Consider the following 15,991-nt stretch of genomic DNA (forward strand, 5'->3'; position numbering starts at 1 on the left):
TGGTTTGCACGCTGACGCTTGTAGATGGCGCAGCATTGAAATCAGCAGCAATTTGCGGATGGACTGCACTTCTGTCCGTTGAACGATTCTCTTCAGTCGTCATTGGTCCCGTTCTTGCAGTATCTTTTTCCGGCCGTAGCGATGTCGGTGATTTGATGTTTTACTGGATTTCGGATATTCACGGTACTATCGTGAAATGGTCTTAAGCGAAAATTCCCACTTCGTTGCTACCTCGGAGATGCTGTGTCCTATCACTCGTGATGTCCTTAGGTTAGGTTAGGTTTAAGTAGTTCTAAGTTCTAGGGGACTGATGACATCAGCAGTTTAAGTCCCATAGTGCTCAGAGCCATTTGAACCATTTGTAGCAGCAGTAACCGACCGAACAACTGCGCCGGACACTTGTTGTCTTATATAGGCGTTGCCGAACGTAGTGCCGTGTTCTGCCTGTTTACTTATCTCTGTATTTGAATACGCATGCCTATACCAGTTTCTTTGGTGCTTCAGTGTATAATGAAGCATTATATTTCAAACGCAGCACAAACACTGAGTCAAATCTTGAAAATATTTCGAAGTGGTGCAAAGATTGTCAGCTAGCTTTAAAGTTTCAGAAATATAGTATTTGCAGTTCAATGAACACTGCAACGTAGTATTCAATGACTACAATATCTAGTCACCGTTCGAATGAGTGAACTCATAAAAATGCCCGGGTGTAATAGTTTGTAGCGATATAAATGAAATAATCACATAGTCTCAGTCGTAGGCACAGCAAGTGGTAGACTTCGGATCATTTGTAAGATACTTGGAAAATGCAATCAGTCTTCAAAGGAGATTGCTTAAAAAAAGTTATGGCAACTCACCCTAGAAGATTGCGTAAGTGCTTGTGATCCATACTAAATAGGCATACCCGGGGATGTTGAGCGTATACAAAGAAAGTCAGCATGCATGGTCACAGATTTGTATGTCCCACGTGAGTCCATCATGTAAATGCTGTAAAACCTGAAAAGACAGACGTCTGAAGATAGATGTCAACTATATCCTGAAATTCTTCATTCGTGTGGCCATAGTGTCTACAGTTGCTTTACAGTTACTAAAGTATTTAGTTACACATACGGAATTTAAATACCTTTAATACACCGCAAATGTCTACTTATAATATTTCATGAAACAGTATTAACTGAGGAACTTTCAACCTCCGATCGGCCGCGAATTGGAACCCAAAGTGAAAATCAAAAATACTTTATTTTCACTGCTTAGCTACGTGTTCCAGCTTCTTTTCTACACAGTCGCCGCTCTGACTTACGAGGAGAACACGGCAAGTGTCATAACCCGCTATCCCAGAAACTTTGCTAAGTGGAAGAGGAGCTAAAATAAGCGAACACATGCCTCAGCTGGTCCATACATACACGACTATTTGTAAGAAAAGGACTGTCAAAGTTTCCGACGTCATTTTGATGACTTTTAGCGTGCAATAAGGTTAACATGACTGGTGGCATAATGAGAAGCGCCGCGGGGCCACACTTTTGCGTTCCCTGTTCGAAATTCGATAATAGAGTTATTTTACTTTATTTCACTTTTTTCAATTATCTACCGATAAGTGTGGAAGTAGTGGAACAGAGTTTGTATGGCCCCAGTGACGTCATCCAATATGGCGGCGAAAAAGTCATCGACGATGGCGGCGATGACATCATCCTAGATTATGGCATTTGGTGGGAAGATTGGTCAATTGGGGTACCTCCACTAACCTAACACCCCTCCCTACCCTCTCCCAGAAAATGGCGGGAAGTTCAAATTCCATCAGAACAATGCAACACACCCCTTCTGACCTAAGAAAATGGTGGGACGATAGGTCACTTGGGCTACTTCCACTAACATAAGTCAGCCGACGGCCATCTCTTCCTAGGGATTGGCGGGAAACAGTCTCAGTCTGCGCTGGGCTGCCGGAGAGAGGAAGGAGTGTACATTATTTATTTTGGAACAATTTATTTAGGGATGGATTTTGAAAGATAGTATATTTACCACAGTGATACAGAATACACACACTGACATGCTTGTAGTCATGCCACACAGCCTACAGACTTGCAAACCACTTGTCCAGAGAGCCAAACAGCTCGTAAATTGTCAAAATAATAATCCATCTAAAAGACTCTGCAAAGATGCTTGCTAATTGTCAACTGTCGAAATAATGCACCAGTCTTTATTTAAACAATTTGAGACACTACCACCATCCAGTGAGTTCACCACAAGGACCAGAGTCCAACTGACCTAGTACACAGTACCACCACCAGAGGGCGCTGTCATCCTTTCGTGACGTATTCGAAGATGGCAGCCATGACATCAGCTGATGATGCAAGTACCGTTATCCAAGATGGCGAATTTTGGCGGGAAACTGTGTGTTCACCACGAGGTCTGAACCTAGTTCACAGTACTGCCAGCAGAGCGAGCTGTCATCCATTCCGTAACATAACCCAAGACGGTGGGGGAAAATGGTGGGAAACGGTGTGGTCACCTCAAGGTCTGGACCTAGTGCACAGTACTGTATGGAGGGGGAAATGACTAAGCCTGTGCTTAGGTCGATTGGGGTAATTCCACTAACCTAACTCCCCTCCCCTCCCCTCACCCAAAAAATTGCAGGAAGTTCAAATTCCATCAGAACGATGCAACACACCTCTACTAACCTAAGAAAATGGCGGAAGGTCACTGGGTCTACCTCCACTAACCTAAGTCAGCTGACTGCTACATCTTCCTAGGGATTGGTGAAAAAATGGCACAGCCTGCTGTGGGCTCCTAGAGAGGTACTTTATTTATTTTGGAACAATTTGTTTAGGAATGGATTTGAGATAATATATTTATCACACTGATACAAAACACACACTCCGATATGGTTACGGTCACGCCATCATCCCACAGACGTGTAAACTACTCCTAACTAATGCTCTGCAGACATGAAAAGAACTCCTAAATTACCAAAATAATTTCAGTAGAGATATCCAGACTCCTCCTAAACAAAGCAGTACACTGATGTGCAGACACGAAATCAGCTCGTAAACTGTCCACAGCACAGCCTACAGACCTGCTGGCAAAATAATCGAATAGACGTGCAAACAAAGTACACAGGCATTGCCTGCCACTCCCTGTCTACTGGGTCGCACAGGAGGCTACCGCACACGCTCCCAGAAGTCAGGATGCACCGGCACCCCTCGCAAAGTAAGGCACAGGTGCCCATTTGGGTCCACAAGCATGAGGCGGCGACATAACTTTCATACTTGGTACCTGATAAATTCCTCTCGAAACACGTGTTCACCTAGGCACTGTTGCTGACGTGACCGGAGCAAAGACCTATTTGCAGAGTATGTCCTTGAGCCACCGGCGGACACAAGCCAGTGCGAGTCACCACTCTCACTCCGCTGCCGACGGCATGTGAAACTTCTTCCAGAATATTTACGTTCGCTGCCAACATTAGCTGTGGCCTGCGTAACAGTACTGTGTGCCTAACAAGAATTAGCCATGTAACAATAGTGTTGGTTATTGTGAGGCCCGGCTCTAGGGAGGTGGCGGGAGGCGGGAGGACCATTCCATCGCCTAGTGTGGCAGATTTTTGGGGGCCCCAAATCCATCTAGCGTAAATGAAAGAATGTGAGAATAAATTCGAAATAGAAATTATTCATAAAATCAAGGGTCTCGCTGAAAATTATCTATGGTACAGAAATAGTGTGCTCCGATTTACGAAAGAAACGTTTCCTGCAGCAAAAATGGCCTAAAATGTATTGCACTGTAAGCGCATCACTGACTGCTGCTTTGGTCTTAAAGACATATTCACAACAAAGAGACAAATGAGTGAGATATGTGAAAATAAGGCGTCATGTATGAAATATACTGTGGGAAAAATTGACTATGTCGAAAAAGGTTGGAGTGGGGGGGGGGGGGGGGGGGGCTCTTGATATATTCGCGCGGGGCGGAAAAATCCCTGGAGCCAGTGCTGATTGGTGTGGTGGTGTACCTAGTGACTGTCAATACAATTTACAAAAATGAATGGAGAGCCTTCAACGTTAGCTAGTCCTTCTAGCGATCGCCACCAAATTCGGTGTCACTATTGCTCATCAGTTTCTTTTACAAGCTGCCAGCAGGCTGCTGTTGGAGGAATTGCAGCTCGTCCTAGCAGCCAAACTGCTGCGAGCTCATGGTAAGCTTTCGCTGCCCACATACCTCCGTAAAGTAAAAGTGTGCGAATGGTACATATGCAGGGGACAAACCTTGTCACGAGAGTTCGTCATATGCACAGGTTGGAGGAGGAGCAGAAAGGAATGCGCAATAGCTCGTAATATCGGTATTTTATTCTTACATAATAATTACATATTATTATGCAAAAATGTGTGTGCAAGTTTTAACAAATTTCCCAGTAAAGGATGAGGAAGGACGAGAGCGGTGAGAAATTCGTGTTTGAATTGTTTGAATATTGGGGGGAGGGGGGGGCGAGGCCCCTACTTTTAACTATTGGGGGCACAAGGTACCTTGCCCCCCATAAGTCGGCGCCACTGACAGTCTGCCTTTTTTCTTTCTTTCAGCAGATGAGACATTCAGTGGCAAAAAACTATTTTACACTGTTCGCCATATTGCACTGACAACTAAACCTTGCAAAGTGCCCTATATATCGTCAAATACGGAAAGACTCTTACTCAGTGACATTACTCTCCCACTGAGGACAGGAGCTTGAATATTAGAGGGTGAAACCGATCTCCGACGCAGCAATATATTATTATGTACCACGTCGATGTAGTAAACATACAATTCGTATCCTGTGCCATAGAAAATCAGCTTTCTTACATCATTCGTATGAGAGAGATTTTTTTAGGGGGGAATTATGTGCACTATAGATACTGAGGTTCGTACCAGAACCACACCCATCAAGGAGACATTACCTGTTCATTGATCAGTGTCAGACTGTAGCAGAAATCGTAATATTTAATTGTAGTTACACTGGTAAATATGTTCCTGGTTTCCAATATTTTTGTGAATTTTGTATGTATTTAATGATCTGTAGACAACTTTTGTGGGTTTAACTGTCAGTGTAATTTAGCGTTTTGTGCAAAATAATTTTACCGCTGAAAGTCTCATCTGCAGAAAACAGTGGCAAACGGTGGTCCCACTGGATCCACACCGCAGCTATGCATTATCGCACCAGCAACAGTAAACACATTCACGTGCGGTCCAGAGGATGATTTTGCGCTTACTTAGACAGACATGTGAAGTCAGTATAACACTCAAAGACGTTTGACATGGCGTCAGCAGTGGAGTGAGAGTGGTGGCTCGCACTGGCTTGTGTCCGCCGGTGGCTCAAGGACATACTCTGCAAATAGTTCTTTGCTCCCATCCGGTCTCGTCAGCAACAGTGTCTAGGTGAACACGTATTTTGAGAGGAATTTATCAGGTACCAAGTATGAAAGGGATGTCGCCGTCGCATGCTTGTGGACCCAAATGGGCACCTGTGCCTCACTTCGCGAGGGATGCTGGTGCATCCTGACTTCTGAGAGTGTGCGAGTTGGCCTCCTGTGTGACCCAATGGAAAGGGGTGGCAGGCGGTGCCTGCATACGTTGTTTGCATGTCTGTTGCATTATTTTGCGAGCAGGTCTGTCGGCTTTGCTATGCATTATTTGGACAGTTTACGAGTTGATTTCGTGTCTGCACATCAGTGTACTGCATTATTTAGGAGGAGTCTTCATATCTGTACTGAAATTATTTCGGTAATTTAGGAGTTGTTAGCATGTCTGCAGAGCGTTAGTTAGGAGTCGTTTATAGGTCTCTCGGCTGTGTGGCGTGACCATAACCATATCGGAGTGTGTGTTTTGTATCAGTGTGATAAATATATTATCTCAAATCCATCCCTAAATAAATTGTTCCAAAATAAAGAAAGTACAGTCCTTCCTCTCTCCAGCAGCCCAGAGCAGGCTGTGCCATTTTCTCACCAATCCCTAGGAATATGTGGGAGTCAGCTGACTTAGGTTAGTGGAGGTAGACCCAGTGACCTCCCGCTATTTTCTTAGGTTAGTAGAGGTGTGTTGCATTGTTCTGATGGAATTTGAACTTCCTGCAATTTTTTGGGTGAGGGGAGGGGAGGGGAGTTAGGTTAGTGAAATTACCCCGAATCGACCTATGTTCCCACCAAAATTCAAACTTCCTGCCAAAAGCCGCCTTCTTGGATGGTGTCAGTAGATGACGTCACTTCCGCCATCTTGGATGATGTCATCGGCACCATCTTGGATGACGTCACTGGGGCCATTCGAACACTGTCCCACTACTTGTTGAAAGATACTAAACGATTTTTTCTTATCAGTTTACGGGATACAAGGGTGTTTTATTAACTGTAAAATTACAACTTGGTTTTACAGCATGTGTCACCCGTTAATTATATAGTATATGTGTCTGTGTTATTTTCAGGGCTTACAGTGTTTTTAAATTCTCATGTTATTATATTTCATTGCTACTACTTGTTGCACTCCCTTCGATGATACCAATCGTAGAAACATTCGAAACATGGAAATTCCGAACACAACAAGCATCATGCAAAGGCAGGTTTGCACTGTGACATTTCTTCGTATGGACATTACGCGAGAAGGGAACGTTGTTAGCATTGCTGAAGATTTCAAGTGTTATCATTATTTTCGCGGCAAGCCACGCATAACGGTTCACTGTTCCGAAAAGTGGCACTTCCCATTGATTATGAATCAAGATACACCACAGCAATTTTAACGAAAATAATTTGAAATAATAACTGGATTCATTTATTGTTTTTCCACTTTTCCTTTGTGTTCTTAATTCATTCACTAGACATACAATTAGTGGACGAATTAAGGCACCATTATTTCAATATACATTGGAAAACGTTCTTGTAGTGATCTTCTATAGACATGGGTAGATAAGTCAAAAACAAAAATAAATATAATAGTAAAAATGGGGTTTCGAGCATTGGGAGCAAAATTGTGAAACTGCGACGCTAGGCGTTAAGCCTCTGCTCCGGCTGAAGTGTTTGCTCACTAGAAAGGACATAAAGTACTTCGAAAACTTTGAAGCCGGCCGGTGTGGCCGAGCAGTTCTAGGCGCATTAGTCTGGAACCGCGCGACCACTAAGTCGCAGGTTCGAATTCTGCCTCGGGCATGGATGTGTGTGATGTCCTTAGGTTAGTTAGGTTTAAGTAGTTCTAAGTTGTAGCAGACTGATGACCTCTGATGTTAAGTCGCATAGTGCTCAGAGCAATTTGAACCATTTGAAAACCTTGACTGTCGTTTTCTAAGAGACAGTCAAATATCTACGGATAAGTCGAGACATGTGTTCGTTTATATTGACGCCTCTTCTACTGAACAAAGTTTCTAGGAAATCGGTTTGTGGCACATCCCATATTCTCCTAGCTCCTAGTTAGACATTTATCATAGTGTGATACCAACATTCCAATACCCTCGTCATAGAAGGCAGCCGCCAGTGATTTCCACTAATTTTCTACGCTGGTTTGCAGCTGTCGTCTGTGCCAAAACGCTGTCTTCGTTGCCACCGGCGTATGTGAGCGAAGAAATAAAAATTACTGGCCGCCAGCTGCAGGTTGTTGTGACAGGTGCTTAAACACGCCGCAGGAACGTCTTTGTTGTACATGCACTATGCGGCCGAGAATTGTCATGGAGAAGGAAACGCATGATAGTTACGTCATATGGGCTGCATGAAATCAGGCGAAGCTCCCCAACAGGCACTTCACCTTTGGCCCGAGACACTATTGTTGTAGGCACTATGCATTCTGAACTGAAAATTGCGTGTGATGCGATAGACGAGACCACTTGAAACACTACACAATATATCTGTGCAAAGCTTCACCAGATTTTCACTGCGTTTTTCATTTCATAATTAGAGACTGTGAAGACAAAATTAGAATAATTGCAGCATGCATGAAGGCGTTTGAACAATCATTATTCCCTCGTTCCAGATACGAGCAGGATGCAAGAGACGTTAATATGTGGTGAATAGATCACCCTCTGCCATACTATTCACTGTAGTCTACAGAATATAATGCAGATGCAGATGTTGCTCGGTATTCAGATGTACAGTGATGGTTAATTTCATTGACGAAAGTCGGTATTTGTACTGTATTTTTGTAAGATATATTGCAAGACAGTTTTTCTTTATATGTTACAAGCCGGAAACATGATTTCAAAATTACTTAGTTCTACTCATCTACATCTACATTTGTTCTCCGCAAGCCACATGATGCTGGGAGGTATCCAGACAAACGTATGTTGTTTTGGGTGTATACAAGAGTGAACCTTGCAGCTCAAGAGAGTCAGTTTTAGTCCATGATGAAGATGATGGCGGATATTATCGAAATCTTGGAATTTTGTCCGAATTTGATGTGGTAAGCAAACCGGTAAATTTTTTCCCAAGGACTCCGCCGACAAAAACTTCGTAGCCATCCCTGTAGATGTGTCAATATTGTTTCGTTAATAGCGACATGTGTCTCTGTAATGAATTCTTGATCCAGTCGAAAATCTGACTCGGCACTCGGTAAGCTTGTATTCGTTTCACAAAACTACAGTGCGCGACAGCGTCAAATGCTTTCCTTAAGTCAAGGAAAACATTTTCAGTAGGGGGTAACGGGGATTTCAAACCGGATCCGAAGGTCACTTTCTAACTACACCAATTACCCTAGCCTAATTATTGTCATAATAACAACAACGTCACATATAGCAACACCCCCTGGGGTGGCTGCGTCCCTCGTCCCCCGCCGTGACGTCACACGATGACCCAACTGTGCTAAGTCCTGAGATCTCTGGAGCTTCGGCTGCTTTGGTTCGAGTCCGTGCACGTTTAATTATCATATAATGTACTTGTCCTGCTGCTATCCCCTAGATCCTGAGATTTATGTCATAAATTCATCAGATAATTACATATGATTTATCAGACAACTGCGCTGCTCCCTGGGGTCTGATCCCTGGAGCCTAAGATGCATGTCATAAGTTTATCAGGTAATAATGCTATCCCCTGAAGCTTAATCCAGGATACTATGCCCCGGATAATCTTGAACATGATTTAGATATATGTCATAATTACATCAGAAACTTCAGATGTGTACTACAGTTCGATATATTACAAGTTGTGATTTTATTACACAGAAGCCATGGGGAACACAATAATAATTATGTATGGCTTTATCAGATATTACGCAACCCCGTAGCCCTGAACGTTGGATCCTGTGATGTATGCAACATGTTTCAGATGTATCACACTCAGTTGGGTTATTGCATTAACCTGTATTGTGGTGTAATTTCATTAGACAATTAAGATTCAATAATACATCTTCCTCAAAGCTCTGAAATTATTGTTACGATTTCGCTTCTACTGTCTTCGTCCTTTGAGGCCATCAGTAGCAGTAAAGGATCACAAGCTCGTCTACATAGATGTAATATTTAAATTTCGTACATGCAGTGTTCATTTTCATATGCAAAATGGAAATACTGGAACTGCTGCTATCATATCCACCAGCTAATGACTGTTTAATATCACTTGTTTTACATTTAAAGCTAGGCACAGGTGTTTTCATTTTCTGACAGAATCGTTGTAGTATCGTATAATTTATTCCATATTTGTTAACTAGTTTCCTTTGTGAAGGATCAGCTGTTACTTCTTTTGACGCCCCACTAATTGTTTCTTTCGTTATTTCGCATTTTTGTCTTCTTATAGTTTCTCATAACAGATCAACTATAGAACAATAAGAAACTATAACAGCTTGCCTGATATGTAGGTACACTACTGGCCATTAAAATTTGCTACACCACGAAGATGACGTGCTACAGAAGCGAAATTTAACCGACAGGAAGAAGATGGTGTGTTATGCAAATGATTAGCTTTTCAGAGTATTCACACAAGGTTGGGGCCGGTGGCGACACCTACAACGTGCTGACATAAGAAAGTTAACAACCGATTTCTCATACACAAACAGCAGCTGACCGGCGTTGCCTTGTGAAACGTTGTTGTGATGCCTCGTGTAAGGAGGAGAAATGCGTACCATACGTTTCCGACTTTGATAAAGGTCGGATTGTAGCCTATGGCGATTGCGGTTTATCGTATAGCGACACTGCTGCTGGCGTTGGTCGAGATCTAATGACTGTTAGCAGAATAAGGAATCGGTGGGTCCAGGAAGGTAATACGGACACTGTGCTGGATCGCAAATGCCTCGTACCACTAGCAGTCGAGATGACAAGCTTCTTATCCGCATGGTTGCAACGGATCGTGAAGCCACGTCTCGATCCCTGTGTCAACCGATGGGGACGTCTGCAAGACGACCACCATCTGCACCAACAGTTCGACGACGTGTCCAGCAGCATGGACTATCAGCTCGGAGACCATGGCTGTGATTATCCTTCACGCTGCATCACAGGCAGGAGCGCCTGCGATGGTGTACTCAACGACGAACCTGGATGCACGAATGGCAAAACGTCATTTTTCGGATCATCCTGATTCTGTTTACATCCATGTTTGTCGACATCGCGGTGTGTTCGTCATCGCCATACTGGCGTATCACCCGGCGTGATGCTATGGGGTGCCATTGGTTACACGTCTCGGTCACCTCTTGTTCGCATTGACGGCACTTTGAACAGTGGACGTTGCTGACATATGGGAAGTTTCCAACCGATTTCTCATACGCAAACAGCAGTTGACCGGCGTTGCCTGGTGAAACATTGTTGTGATGCCTCGTATTAGGAGGAGACATCGCGATTGTGGTTTATTGTATAGCAAGATTGCTGCTCGCGTTGGTCGAGATCCAATGACTGTTAGCAGAATATGGAATTGGTGGGTTCAGGAGGGAAATACGGGACGCCGAGCTGGATCCCAACTGCCTCGTATCACTAGCAGTCGAGATGACAGGCATCTTATCCACATGGTTGTAGCGGATCGTGCAACCACGTCTCGATCCCTGAGTCAATAGATGGGATCGTTTGCAAGACAACGTCCATCTGCATCAACAGTTCGACGACGTGTCCAGCAGCATGGACTATCAGCTCGGAGACCATGGCTGTGATTATCCTTGACGCTGCATCACAGGCAGGAGCGCCTGCGATGGTGTACTCAACGACGAACCTGTGTGCACGAATGGCAAAACGTAATTTTTGTCGGATAAATCCAGGTTCTTTTTACAGCATCATGATGGTCGTATCCGTGTTTGGCTACATCGTAGTGAACGCACATTGGAAGCGTGTATTCGTCATCGCCATACTAGCGTATCACACGGCGTGATGGTATGGGGTGCCATTGGTTACACGTCTCGGTCACCTCTTGTTCGTATTGACGGCACTTTGAACAGTGGAAGTTACATTTCAGATGTTTAACGACCCATGTCTATACCCTTCATTCGATCCCTGCGAAATCCTACATTTCAGCAGGATATTGCACGAACGCATGTTGCAGGTCTTGTACGGGCCTTTCTTGATACAGAAAATGTTCGACTGCTGCCTTGCCAGCACATTCTCCAGATCTCTCACCAATTGAAAACGTCTGGTCAATGGTGGCAGAGCAATTGGCTCGTCACAATACGCCAGTCACTACTCTTGATGAAATGTGGTATCGTGTTGCAGCTGCATGGGCAGCTGTACCTGTACACGCCATCCCAGCTCGGTTTGACTCAACGCCCAGGCGTATTAAGGCCGTTATTACGGCCAGAGGTGGTTGTTCTGGGCACTGATGTCTCAGGATCTATGCACCCAAATTGCGTGACAATGTACTCACATGTCAGTTCTAGTATAATATATTTGTCCAATGAATATCCGTTTATCATCTGCATTTCTTCTTGGTGTAGCAATTTTTTAATGGCCAGTAGTGTGTTTCACATCAGGATGTAGATAACCATCAAACAAATCTGTAGCAAAGTGCCCTCCTAACCTATAACGCCGTAACAAATCACTCCATGTTATAGCAAGATATAGTTCTGACCTCCACCAAATTCCCCCTCTTAAATTTTAACACTGTAACATGTAATCCTACGTTGTAGCAAGATACAGTTCTAATGAATAACAATACGTTGAACTGCAAACCGCACTTTGTTAACAGTATGTGAAGACATAATGAAAGCAATATTTTTTTATACGCTATCAGTCCTGCTTGTATACTGTTCAAACTAGTAGGAGCAAGGACGTATTTCGGTACTCCGTCTATAATTCCGAGTTCTAGAGATTATAATATTTATGGGAGTTATGGTAGCAGGCTTAGGTACTGCACTCGCACATATATTTGTATACTGTTGTAAATCGTCTTGTACGCTATTGCACGTACATAGTTCACAAAGTTATTGAAGAGTGCTTTCACACACGACTTCCAAATGGTTCAAATGGCTCTAAGCACTACGGACCTTAACATCTGAGGTCATCAGTCCCCCAGACTTAGAACTACTTAAAGCTAACGAACCTAAGGACATCACACAAATCCATGCCTGAGGCAGGATTCAAACCTGCGACCGTAGCAGCAGCGCGGCTCCGGACTGAAGCACCTAGAACTGCTCGGTCAGAGCGGCCGGCCATACGACTTCCATCGAGATAATCTATCTGTATCAATCCATACTATACTGTATAATCAATACATATTATTTACACTCGGATATTGTAAATACACACATTGTGATGGACCTTCATACGATAACTTCAGTGTAGGCGCTCTATAGGTCTCGATGATGGAAACCTTCTTGCCATAGATGTGGAAGTATCCAGGAATACGAGATGGATCGTATTCTGTTATCATGAGCGCAACGATATAGTTCAATTGCCTGCATAGCTCACCCCAGACTATCTCTGTAAATTGTACTTTCGTATTACTACGAACATTTTCAATTTCCAGTGTCACATGTCAATTATTGCGTGATGATGGAAACCTTACACGTTTAGAACCGCACGCTATTAGCATGTACGTAATGGTGAAGAGCAGTATTTTCATATGAACTGGTAATACGGCATTGCTTTACGGTTTAAATACCTCTCCGAGGTGTATATGACCTCGTAAGCCTAAGACTTAACGCAACAACAAGAAAAAATTTCATACAACTGCAGCGAAATTACACACATTCTTAGCAGTGAAGACATCATGAAATTGATGCAGTACAACGACTCTCTTCGTCAAACAATTTTGCGTACATCATGGCTTCACATATTACTAATAAAGTGTGGTTTGCAGAACAATGTGTAGTTATTCATCAGAACTGTATATTTATATATCATGGAGTGATTTGGAACACTATTAAAGACCAGGAACGGACTTTGTTACAAAATCGTTTGAAGGTTATCTGTAGTCTGATATAAAATACCTACAAAAAGACAAGCACATGCAAAATACCAAAAGAAATATACAGTGATGAGTAGAAAGAAGTAATAGCTGGTTTTTCACTGAGGAAGGCTGTAAATAAATAAATAAATAAACAATTATGATACTTAACGATTCTGTGAAAAAATGAAAACATCTGTGCCTAGCGTTGAACGTAAAACAAGCGATATTAAACCGTCATTATCTGGTGGACAAAATAGCAGACGTCCCGGTACTGGCATTCTGTATATGAAAATGAACGATCTGTCTACGCGGTATAAATAACACAACGATCCAAACGAGCTTGTTGATCGTTTACTTCTACCGACGGCCTCAGCAGGTGCTGACAGTACAAGCGGAATCATTACAATTATTTCAGAGCTTTGAGGAGGATGTATTATTGAATCTTAATTGTTTGATGAAATTACACCTCACTGCAGGGTTAATGTAATAACGCAACTGCGTGAAATACATCTACAACAAGTTGCATACATCTCAGCATCCGAGGTGCAGGTGTAGGGGGTAGCGTAATTGTCTTTTAAAGTCTTACATATTAAACATTATGTTTATCATGGCTTCTGTCTGGTAAAATCACAACCAGTAACATATCGAACTGAAAGACTGGAACACATATCCTGAAGTGTAATTTTCTGATGTAATTATTACATATATTTAAATGATGTTCAAGCTTATCCGTAGCACAGGGCCCTGGGTTGAGCTCCAAGGGACAGTGTAATTATCTGACAAACTTATAATATATGTCTTAGATCCAGGGATCAGACCCCAGGGAGCAGTTTAATTGTCTGATAAAATCATACGTAAATGTCTGATGAAATTATGACATACATCTCAGGATTCAGCAGACAGCAGCGGGATAATTATGTGACTTGGTAATTAAACATGCACGGAATCGAATACCCAGAGATCTCAGGACTTAGCATAGTTGGGTCATCATGTGATGTCACGGCAGGGGCGGGCGACGTACCCCCTCAGAGGTGTTGCAACATGTGACGATGCTGTAATGACAATATTGAGGCTAGTGCAATTACCGTAATTAGAAAGGGACCTTCGAATCCGGTTTGAAATCTCCGTTACCCCCAACGGGAATCAACGAAAGTGCAGATCTCATGGAGAAATAGAGAGAGTTGAGTTTCACAAGATCTATGTTACGGAATAGGTGTTCATTTTTAAGGAGGAGATTTTCGTTCTTCAAAAACCTCATAATACGTGAGCATAGCACATATCCCATAATTCTAAAACAGATTGACGACAGCGTTATAGACCTGTAACTGTGCTCACTTCTGCCCGTGCGGTAGCGTTGTCGCTTCCCACGTCCGGGTTCTCGGGTTCGATTCCCGGCGGGGTCACGGATTTTCTCTGCCTCGTGATGGCTGGGTGTTGTGTGATGTCCTTAGGTTAGTTAGGTTTAAGTAGTTCTAAGTTCTAGGGGACTGATGACCATAAATGTTAAGTCCCATAGTGCTGAGAGCAATTTTTTTTTTTTTTTTTGTGCTCACGTCTTGATAATCGGACTGACTTGCACATTTTCCAGTCGCTATTTACCCTGCGTTGCTCCAGCGACCTACGATAAGCAGCTGCTAAAAGGGGAGCAACTTCTTTCGCATTATCTCTGTAGAGTCTTATAGATCTCTCATTTTTTCCTGATGCCTTTCCATTGTCAACCGATTGTATTAGCTTTCCTATTCCGCGATCACGTATCTCAATATCTGTCATTTCGACGTCCGTATGATGATTGAAAGGAGGTACCGCACTACGGTGAAACAATTTCAGAAGACCGAAATCAGTATTTCAGCCTTCTCATTGTCATGTTCTGATTCGATGCCAGTATGGCCTCTGAGTGACTGAAAAGATGACTTCGATCCGCTTACTGGCTGTGTTTGTTTATTCTAATTTCGCCCAAGCTTTTCCATTAGTTTCTTCAAATCTTTTACTTAGTTCGAATACTAACTACTTCATACAGAGGTCATTTATTTCCCACATTTTATGTGACTTCTTCTAAATACGTTTGTTGTATCAAATTTTCTTCCACTTATAAAAGTAAAGATCGTCAAAACAGCAAACAACGAGATATCAATATTAAGATCCTGCCCCAAGGTTTGCTCATTAGCGGTGGAGCAAAACAACAATACATAACATGCGCTGATATTTCAAAAAGTTTTCCCAGAAAGCTAAGCGGCAGTTATCTATGATAACTGACTTCGAGTTATGTGCGCGAAATGGAAAAAAAGCAATTTATTGCTGAATGGTATGACAGAATCGTCCTCCCTCATTTTGTGTCTGACAGGCAAGATGCACAGAGATTCTATGTGTGGAGGACTTGCTTAAATAAAATGATGTAGAAAAATTGTCTGGCATGCATGAGTCTCGCGGTGCTTGATACACGACCGTCTCGGACTCTCTTAGTATCGTCCTTCTATAATGTTCTCATTGAAGCTAGTGCCAATTATATTCCAATTCGCAGTAGTTTTTCTTTTTTATGTAAATTTTGATTGTTGTTTAAAGTGATACATTAAATTTTCCAATTGAACTTTTAGTTGTTCGTCCAAAATTGCTCTGAGCACTATGGGTCTTAACTTCTGAGGTCATCAGTCTCCTATAACTTGTAACAATGGCAAGTATTCCAACAATGCAAACCAGCCACAGACTGCACA

General features: G+C 42.8%; 1 protein-coding gene across 2 annotated transcripts in view; it reads left to right on the forward strand.

Annotated features, from left to right (window-relative positions):
• Positions 1-15,991, forward strand: part of LOC126299061 (uncharacterized) — a 1,316,522-nt gene that overhangs the window by 1,003,393 nt on the left and 297,138 nt on the right. The window lies entirely within an intron of this gene.

The sequence above is a fragment of the Schistocerca gregaria genome, chromosome X, assembly GCF_023897955.1.
Source record: "Schistocerca gregaria isolate iqSchGreg1 chromosome X, iqSchGreg1.2, whole genome shotgun sequence".
In the NCBI taxonomy this organism is placed as follows: Eukaryota; Metazoa; Arthropoda; class Insecta; order Orthoptera; family Acrididae; genus Schistocerca; species Schistocerca gregaria.